The 10,368-nt window shown below is 47.2% G+C and overlaps 1 long non-coding RNA gene across 1 annotated transcript; it reads left to right on the top strand.

The window, feature by feature from the left end:
• The first annotated feature begins 5,457 nt into the window (after nt 1-5,457).
• LOC105528543 lies at nt 5,458-7,693 on the top strand. Its single transcript, XR_001004372.1, has 3 exons — nt 5,458-5,732; nt 6,997-7,188; nt 7,492-7,693. It is a non-coding gene; the product is annotated as an uncharacterized LOC105528543 (long non-coding RNA).
• Nucleotides 7,694-10,368: the final 2,675 nt, after the last annotated feature.

The following is a 10,368-nucleotide window of genomic DNA, read 5'->3' on the forward strand; positions in this document are numbered from 1 at the left end:
CGGCCCGCGCGCACCTGCAGCCGCTGCACGTCTTAAGTTTCGAGTGATTTGGGGAAGGAAGGAGGACCGAGAAGAAAAGAAAAGGGTTGAGGGGGGGCGGGGTGAGGGGAGGAAGAGAGGACGAAGGAAAAATGCCAGGAGAGGGAGAAGAAAGAAATCTTCCTTTTGCAAAAGGAGGCATAATATGGCTTAGAGGTTGCCAAAGCAAAAGGTTTTGCTTTATTTTGTTTTTGCAACCGAGGCGTTCGGGGTGGGGCTGGCGCGAGAGAAGGGTGGATGGGGAGAAGGTCACTGTCTTAGCGCATGGCGAGATTTATTTATTCCTTTGGATGATTTCAGTTTCTCGCCGGATGGCTTTGATGCTGGACTCCTAAAAATACCTTTGAAAGACTGAAAGACCCCACCCCCGCCTCCACACCGTCCTACTGCCTAACTCCTCGGAACCCTGGGAGGTTGCGCGTAAACCATTATTTTTTTTTTTTTCCAGAACAGTCCCTTTCTCTGCCCTGGGGGAGCCGGGAAGATGTGCAGCCCCAGCCCTCGTCCTCAGCGGAGCCTCGCGCGCGCAGAGCCTAGCGCGATTCGCGCCCTCATTACCACTACAAAGCGCGGGCCAGACCAATCCCCTTTCTAATGCACCATTTTCGACTGAGAACATCAAGAGGCCAGAAACTTCCAAGTCAGCTTGCAGACGCAGACGCCTCCTGGGTCCTGGCTTTAAGAACCAGATGCCAACATTCCCGGACAGTTTATGGCATCCGGATCCCTCAAGGGTGCTCATCTGCAGTTGAGAGTGTTAGTAGCAATTATTTATCGTCTGCCTTGGAGAGGAGTTCCTGAACATAAATGTCCTCTGCTGGCTCTCAAGCTGGGGGCGGAGTCTGTGTGTTGTGGGGTGGGGGTTGGGGGGCCGAATGTTCCCGGTCCTGTTATCTGGTTTAGCAGCATTTGTTGTGGTTTTCGAGGAAACGGCATCTGGATTACATAAGGATTCAAGTTTTTGCTTTACTTGTTTATTTAATACCTTGGCAAGAGGGAGCCCTTACCCTGAAACCAGATAACCGATTTTGGGTTTAAAACAGGCTTAGATGAAGGGCCACTCCAGGGGAAGAAAATGAGCAAAGCCACAAAAAGCAAACGAGGGAATGTTTATTTTTCTCTTTTTGGATATTTTTGAAGACCTGCCTAACCTCTTAAACTTCTTGTCGCACACAGCTAATAAACGGCATTAACAAAGCGTTTCAACGACTACCACGGCTTAACAGTGGCTCCTCCCCTGCCCTGCCACCCTTCGGGCCGTAATTCCTTCCAGGATTCCCGCACCGTCCTGTGTGCCCAGAGCTCTCTAGAGCACCAGGTAGAACTCCGTGCTAAATCCAATTGCTTGCAAACTTCTGATCCCCTTTTAGGGAAATCACTTTTCAGCTTGGTTCAAAGAAAGCAAAGTTTGGGAAGTTTGGCGGAGGGGCCGATTTAACTACGGGCACTGCAAATATTTTGTTACAAGTGCTGTGAAGTGCCCCGATTTGTGGCTGCGTTTAGTTTTCACAAAGGATTTTCCTGTGTCTTTTATTCCGGTCCCCACATTAAAAAAGAAAATTAACTTGAGCGAGAGATAAGGTCTTGGAAAACAATCTTGGGCCGCCTGCGAGCTGGCGGGAGCAGCGCTGGCGTCGCCGAGTCTGCGCCGCCCTGAGGCGCGAGTCTTGGGGTCCGGCCACCGCAGGGAGCCTAGGTCATGTAGGGACCCCCCTCCATCCGCTGTGCGCCTCCGCGCCACAGCGCAGCACCCAGGCCGCACCCCTCTGCCCACCAGCAGCCGTGGGAATCCACCCCAGCCAGCGGCAAGGGCGGGCTTGTCCGGAATCAAACTGCATCTTAATATTATAATGCGGCACCAAAAGCAAAACCCGAGGCCCGGCTTGCAGACCCTAACAAGAAACACATTGTGTGCACTTTTTCTTTTTTGGCTCAAGCGACGTTCGCGCGCCGGCCCCTCCGCAGCGAGCCAAGTCCATGACTTCAGTGAGGAGGAACCCGCCTGCCTCGCACCACGTGCGCTCCCAGCTGGGGCAGCCACCCTGCTGCGCCTTGCGAGCCCTGTCACGGTCCCTGGGAAGGGCTAGGGCCTGGCCGGGACGCACTTGTCATGGGCACAGGACAGGGCTTTGGGGCACAGCCCTTTCTCGGCCAGGGAGGCAGGCGAACCCATCTCCCGGGCACTGGTATCACCCAGGCGGCGCCAGCACGAATTGGCTGGTGGACAAATGTTTCAATAGTTTGAACTCCTTCTTCCCGTTGCCGCATCTTTAAGGCGTTTACTCCCAGATTCAGCCTTCTCCTTTTAATAATGACAGTTTGCAGACTTCTCCTCTCTAGTTAGAGGGAGTGCGTGCGCGGGTCCTGCAACACTCTAGCTGCGCGTCACCCTGAACCATTCTGCGGGAGGGGCAGGACCTAAGGCTGCATCTCCAGGAGGGAACGTGGAGAGACATCGTGGGCGGAGGGGACTTGGAGGCGTTCCTGGAGGGGCAGTCCTAGGCATAGGGCGAAGGATTTGCGCTCTAGCTGGTGGAGCGCACATCGCCCTGGTTAGCTCTGTGGTGGGTCCTGGGCTCTTCCCCGCGTCTTCCTGCCTCCGCTGACACCAGGGACTACCCTTCATCAGTACTCTGCAGAAAAGGCTGGGTAAATTAAGGCGTACATTTAATTTTAACTATCATGCCTGGTTTTCTAGGATTCTGTGTGAAGAATACAGAGACAGACGTTACATTTCAAAGAAAAAAGGGCGATACGACGGCCCTCTTTAAGGAGAGCGTAAACATGCACTTTAGGTAAAAGCTAATCTTTTACACGCCTGTGCACGGCACACCTCTTTTGCTGTTCGCCTTGACCCCGAGTTTGGAAAGACTGCCCCCGTTTCAGAGAGTAAGAAACGCAGGCACACATGAATGACAGACGACTCTGTGGTGGCCTAGACTCCAGCCAACACTTCTGGGACAACCTGCCATCGTGCATGGGTGTGTAACCTTGACTCCAGGTGGGGCATTGATTACTCTTTTAACCTTGAAATGTATTCCAGTCTTGGACGACTGGATTGCTAAGAGCCAGGAATCTGTGAAAACAGTTTGTTCTCATTTTTCTCATAAGTTAACACTGAGTGACTGAGTTTGACCCTTTGTTAACTAAAGGTCAACTGACATCTTAGGACTTTTCAAACCTTAGTGTATGTAAGAAGCCCATGTTTACACCCAGGGTTCTGTGACCACCTGTATAAATTCTGGTTCAGTAGGTTTGGTGAGCAGCCCACGATACAGCATTTTAAGCAAGCATGGCAAGGAGATGCTGATGCTGGTGGTGCGGTGACCACAATCTGAGAAGCTTCAGACGAGTAATTGGCCTCTTAAATGAGCCCTGGATAAATAATTGGCCTCATAAATGAGTCCTGCAACAGGCAGACTGCTGGGTGAGAATGAGCCTACTTGGACCCTTTAAGCCTACTTGGACCCTTTAAGGCAGGAACCAGTTTAGTGGAAGACCATTTTTTCAATGAGGGGTTGGGAGGGTTGACGGAGTGGGGCTGGGAGATGGGTGATGGGTACTGGGGGTATAGTTTCAGGGTGAAACCCTTCCACTTCAGATCATCAGGCATTAGATTCTCCTAAGGAGCCCACAACCTAGATCCCTGGCATGTGCAGTTCACAGTAGGGTTTGCGCTCCTATGAGAACTAATACTGTGGCTGATGTGACAGGAGGCGGAGCTCAGAGAGTAATGCTCATTCACTGCTCACCTCCTGCTCTGCCTGGGATTCCTAACAGGCCACGGACAAGTACCAACCAGCTCACTGCCTGGGGTATTGGGGACCCCAGCTTTAAGGAACTGTACACTTGTTTCTAGAAATTCAAGAGAAGGAAAATATGTTATACTTACCCACATTTTCTCTTTTTCATTTGTTGTTTTTTCCTTCCTGATGTTCCATTATTCTCTCTTTGATTAATTTCTTCTGTTTCAAGAGCATTTTTTGGGCAGTCTTTTAGAGTAGGTGTGTTGGTGACATGTTCCCTTAGTTTTCCTGCATCTGAAGTCTTGTTCTTCAGTCCTGCAGAGTATTTCTGCGGGATATAGAATTTGGGGTTGACAGCGTTTTTTCCTTTTAGCACCTGATATACTGTGGTGCTTTCTTCCTTCTGTCAAGATTTCTCATGATGAAATCTGATTTCTCTTATGAAATCTGCTGTTATTTGAATTGCTTTTTCCCCAATGTAAGTAAGGTGTGTTTTCTCTCTCCTTGATTTATTTGTCTTTCATTTTTGGAAGTTTGCCTGTAATCTATCTTGGCATGGATTTCTTCAGGTTTATTCTGTTTGAGGTTCTCTCGGCTGCTTTTGCCAAACTTGGGAAATTTTCACCCATTATTTCTTCACATACTTTTTCAGCCCTGCCCTCTTTCTCTTCCCTTTCCAGAACTCCAATGACACTGATATTAGATCTTTTGTTATAACCCCAGAGGTCCCTGAGGCTGTATTAATATATTATTTAAAAATCTGTTTTCTCTCTGTTGTTCAGTTGGGCAATTTCTGTTATTCTATCTTCGGGTTCACAGATGGTTTCCTCTGTCCCTCTCCACTGTGCTTTTGAGTCCATTCAATGAGTTTTTGCTTTGGTTACTGTATTTTTCAGTTTTAAAATTTCCCTTTCATTCTTCTTTACATTTTCTGCTTCTTTGCTGAGTTTTCTATTTTTCACGTTTTTTTTGCCTGTTCGTAATCACCTGTTAGAGGATTTTTCTGATGGCCCCTGCAGAGTCTTTGTCAGATTATTCCAACATCTGTGTCACCTTAGTGTTGGCAACCGTTGATTGTCTTATCTCGTTCAAGTTGAGCTTTTCTTGGTTCTTGGAATGATGAATGATTTTTTCTTTTTTCTTGAAACATGGGCGTTTTGGGGGTTATGCTATGATCTAGAGCTTATTTAAATCTTCTATTACAGTGGCCTCTGCTGCCACCACCCTGGCTTGGGAGGAGGTGCTCCTCACGTGGCCTCCACTGACACTGTGGGGTGGAGGCATCTTACCACTGGAAGGTGACGAATGTCCAAGTTCTTACTCAACCTTGACAACCCCAGTGGGGAGAGGGCAGTGCAGATTATCCCCTGGGTGGTGGATGGGGTGGGTAGTGTAGGTGTTCAGGCTCCCAGGTGGCCTCTGCTGATGCTCTGTTGAGAGAGCTTGTTGCTGTCCTGCAGGGATGACTGTCTGCTCCCCGCCGTTCCTTCTCTGACACCATCATGTTGTTCAGGTTGGCGTCTCCTGCAGCAGGCTGGGGGGGTCTGTCTAGCTTTCCACTCCTCTTTGCTGATGGGGTTAGAGTTGGAGCCACAGTCTTTTCTCTGGTGTTTGGTTGTAGTGGGATGGTTATGGTCTAAAAGGTTTTGGTTTCTTGGCATCTCTCTTACAGTCACCATGTAACAAATGCAGACATCTCTGAGATCACCATGTAGTGAGAAAGTCCAAGCTGGTGGCATGAAGAGGCCACATGGAAAGGGCTAAAAAAGGGGCCAGCCTCAGTCATCCCAGCTGAGCACCTGGCTAGGAGTAAAGGAGGACCCCATGGATATCCAGCCCGGTAAGATGACATCAGCCCCAACCACCAACTGACCATGCACACAAGACATCGTGAGTGAGGCTGCCCACTGGAGCCTGGCCAGTGGGACTGCAGAGTAACTCATTGTCGTAAGCCAGTACGTTTGGGGGTGATTTGTTTCATAAAGTGGCCCCCAAAAGAGGAATTGGGGGTATAGAGTTTCTAGGTACAATCTTGTGCATTCATTGTAGTTGTAATCATTGATAATTTATTTGTGTGTTTTTCCTGAAAGTTTTATAACAACATGATTTATAATGCATAAAAATATCCCTACATCCAACAAACCTGCCTTTTTTTTTCTTTTCTTTTTTTTTTTTTTTTGAGACAGTGTCTCACTCTGTTGCCCAGGCTGGAGTACAGTGGCATGATCACGGCTCACTGCAGCCTCAACCTTTTGGGCTCAAGCAGTCCTCCCACCTCAGCCTCCCAAGTAGCTGGGACTACAGGCATGTGTCACTGCACCCAGCTATTTTTTGTTTTTTGAGACAGAGTTTCACTCCTGTCACCCAGGCTGGAGTGCAGTGGTGCAATAGCTCACTGCAACCTCTACCTCCTGGACTTAAGCAGTTCTGCTGCCTTAGTTCCCCGAGTAGCTGGGACTATAGGCACATGCCACTGTGCCTGGCTAATTTTTGTATTTTTTAGAGATGAGGTTTCGTCATGTTGCCTTGGCTGGTCTTAAACTCCTGAACTCAAGTGGTCCTCCTGCCTTGGTCTCCCAAAGTGTTGGGATTACACATGTGAGCCACTGCACCTGGCTAATTTTTGTATTTTTTTGTAGAGATGGATTTTCACCATGTTATCCAGCTGGTCTTGAACTGCTGGGGTCAAGTCATCTGCCTGTCTCAGCCTCCCAAAGTGCTGGGATTACAGGCATCACTGCACCCCGCCTAAAGTGCCTGAATTTTAAAAGAAATACAGGTTTTATTTGTCATATGTCTAGTATATTCTCAGAATTTTTTTTTAACTGATAAGAACTCCTACCAGCTATCCCCCAAGATATAGAATTTATAACCCTATGCGATGACTGTATGTTTTGAATCAAAACCAAGTATGATGAATGGCTACCAGCTCAGGGGCCCTGGAGACACAAGGAAGCCTCACTGGTGAGAGGTGGCTGCCTGTGGGCCGCACGGTTTCCCGGAAAGGCAGTGAGAGCATCTGGTACCTCCAGACACTGCAGAAACAGTGTCACAGAAACATCTCAGAGGCGTCATTTCTCTTTATCAAGATTTTAAAGTGATTTCAACATTAAAAAAAAAAAAAAACAATGTAAAGAATTTGAGTGTGGAGTGATGATCATGCTTCCAGGTTAGGATCAGGCTCTTTCTCCCATTGTCTTTTTGATTTAAGGTGCAGGGACTCCTGGGATGGTGTTGCCCAGTGACACAATCCCAGTGTGGCCATTTCTGATCCCGAGAAAGCAGTCAGGAGTGGGTGGCTGCAGTTACAGTTCATCGAGTCCTGCTGGTTCAAGTCATGAGTCCTGAATTCCCTGGGAGGAGCCACTAAAGAAATGCAGAAGAAGGAAATCCTTGCAATAAAGTGAGATGAGGTTCTTTGGTTGCTGCTGTTACAGGGGTGGGGTGCATGTTGGGGCCTGGGGGGTGAGGCTGAGGGCTCCCCCAGTCTGTCCCTCCCTGAGCCTGAGCTCTTGGTTCCCACCCAGCCCGTTGTTTCTTTCTTCTCTGGGAGCACCTGCACCCCTAGTTTGCGGCGTGTCCTGGGGTGAGTCACTGTGAGCCCCAGGTTCCCATATGTAAAGGGTGGGTAACGCTCCCTCACCTGCTTCTGCACTAAGCCCTTACAAAGCCCTCAGACGGAGACTGCTGCTTTCATATCTTGCAGGCCATCAAACTGCCAGTGGGAAGGGTGCCCAGGTAACCTGCCCACGTCAGGACGGCCAGGAGATGGCGGAACCAGAATCTAAGCCCACTCCCATCTGACTTCAACGTCTGTGCCCCTGATGTTTGCACCGAGTCACCTCCTAAGACTTTCTGAAACTGGATCACATCCATTTATCTCTGAGAGAAATGCAAGCTTTAAAAAAGGAAATATTTACTATGGATATTTTACAATAGTTCCAAAACATGAAAGTTTTAAATAAAATATTCTTAACCATCCTCACCACAGCTTCAGGTTCCCTTACAGCTACTATATTTTGATGATTGCCCATTAGAAAAATAGACTATGCTTTCTGTAGGTTTTAAAGGAATGGTGGTGAAATAGGGAGCATTCCTTGAGCACATCCTGCCTGTGGGCACGCCTCTGAGCACTGGACCAGGCCAGAAGAGGCCATGTGTTGGCTACTTTGGGATCCCAGCACTGCCAATGGCAGGTGGGCTATGACCCAGGTAGAGAACATAGCCTTTTGCATTCTGTTGCCCCATTTGAAAATGGAGATGATAGTGGTGCTACCCTCAGTGTTATTTTGAGGATTTGAGTGTATTTCAGACATTGTACCTGAAAAAATATAAATGCTCAGTAAATACGGTTGCCAGATAAAATGCAGGAAACCTATTTAAATTTAAGTTTTGGCTGGACAATGAATAGAATAATTTTTTTTTTTTTAGTATGAGTATGTCCTTATATTTTATCTGCTAAATTTAGCAACCTCCTCAGTAAATGATCACTACAATTGCAAAAACTCCTTATGACAAATATAGTAAATCTGTAAAGAAATAGGAACTTGCATTTATTTTTACTAAGCTCTGACTGGTTAAGATAACTGGGCAAGAGAAGATATATTCGACTAAACTTGCAGAATGTAGAGTACAGAGATTCAAATTTGAAGTCCTATAGGACTGGAATGGCCAGAGGCGAACTGTAGAGAGCTTATGTAAAGAGTCCTGATTTCAGAAGTTCCTCAGAGACTTAAGTGGGCCCACAGACCCCTCCTGTGTCTCTGCATAAGCCAGCTCGTTATATCAGTTATAAATTGATTTCCAGATACATGTACCCTGGAGGTCCCTCTCCCACTTGAAATAGGACTGGCCAATCTAGATGTCCCCCAGGTGATGTTGACTCAAGTGTAGCTCCATACATTGGAGAATCTATTCAAGAAAACAAGCAAAAGTATTTGTGACTGAGTTAGCTAATGCCAGCTGGTATCTTGAACAAATCCAGATCTCTAACATGCTAGTTTATTTCTTAGTGTAAAATGTGTGCTATTGATGGGCAGATAGCTCTCATTCAAGCAGTGACAGATGCAAGCTCTTCCCATTTTTGTGGCCTCGTTGTATTCAGTGTGTGGCTTCCAAGGTGCCTGGGATCATCTCCACCAAGACTAAGGAAGAGGAAAGAGCTTGGAGAACTGCACTTGACTGGTTTTTATGGATCAGGCATGGAATTGGCTCCAACACGTTAGCTCACATTCCATTGGTTAGAACTGGGTTTCTCAACTATTAGTACCGGGTGAGTGTAGGGTTTTGGCACCATGGGCGTTTGAGCTGGCCAAAGGCTAACCAGGGTTAGAACAAAGCCACAAAGCCTGTGAATGGTGTTTATTGTTGTGAGGGGCTGTCCTGTGCATTGTGGAATGTTCAGCAGGATGCTCTCTGGCCTCAGAGACTCAGTAGCTTCCCATAGAACTCTCCTCTCTCTTCCAGTTGTGACAACCACAGATGCCTCCTCTCCAGACATTGCTAGATGTCCCCTGGGAGGCAAAATTATCCTGGTTGAAAACCACTGTGTTAGAACTCGGTCACATGGCCACACCTAACTGCAAGGGAGGCTGGAAGATCTAGACAAGTAGTACGCCAGGAAGAAAATAAAAATGATTTAGAGGCTGCTGGCCAGTCACTTTCAGTGACCTTCAGCATACTGATTCCTCTGCAGCTATGGGGATACTTGTGCCTGTTTCTGACTGTTTCCTGTGTGAGGGGACATAGTGAGAACTGGAGGGGTGACATGTTGGACTTGGGTAGGGTGAAGAGGATTGGAAATGACCATCACGTTTGGCAGCATTGAATGTTTATGACTATTTGAATAGTTGTGACAAGGGGACAGTGAAGGAAGAAATAACCATTTTTGAATACCCTTTTACAATTTGCAAGGCACTTTTAAAGGTAAGAATGAGTTCCTAGACCATATTAGGGTGAGAATGGACATTGTTGGCTCCCATATCATTGGGCAGGGGCTTTGAGATCTTTGTCTTAAAAAGGCAGATTGGATTTGGAGTAGAAGGAGAAATGTAAAGACCTGTACCTGAGTGTGTTTGCAGAGGGGAATTGTCATTTGGAAGCACAAGAAAGGGGATGGTCCATTGACACATATGGTACATTGTGTTTTCATATAATTATACCTGAATGAAAGCAAGAGGAAACATGTAGGAAGCTGTTTATGTAGTCCTTTTAATAATGTTTACATGAGTTAATGAACATGCAAACGTATCTGATGAAAACATGTCAGTAGTGAAACAGCCTTGTGAAGAATCGGATCTTACCTCAGGCTGGAAAAAAGGACAGGTTTTCCAAGCTCACAAATTGCAGCCAGTGTGAATAGTAGCACAAATGACTTTGAGCTTTAAGACATCCATCCATCCATCCATCCATCCATCCATCCATCCATCCATCATCCATCCCCTCATCCATCCAGCCATCCATCCATCCATCTATCCATCATTCCATCTATTCACCCATCCATCCCTTCATCAATCCATCTGTCCATCCATCCATCCATCCTTCCTTCCTTCCTTCCATTCATCCCTTCATCCATCCATCCATC

The sequence above is a fragment of the Mandrillus leucophaeus genome, unplaced genomic scaffold, assembly GCF_000951045.1.
Source record: "Mandrillus leucophaeus isolate KB7577 unplaced genomic scaffold, Mleu.le_1.0 Scaffold72, whole genome shotgun sequence".
In the NCBI taxonomy this organism is placed as follows: Eukaryota; Metazoa; Chordata; class Mammalia; order Primates; family Cercopithecidae; genus Mandrillus; species Mandrillus leucophaeus.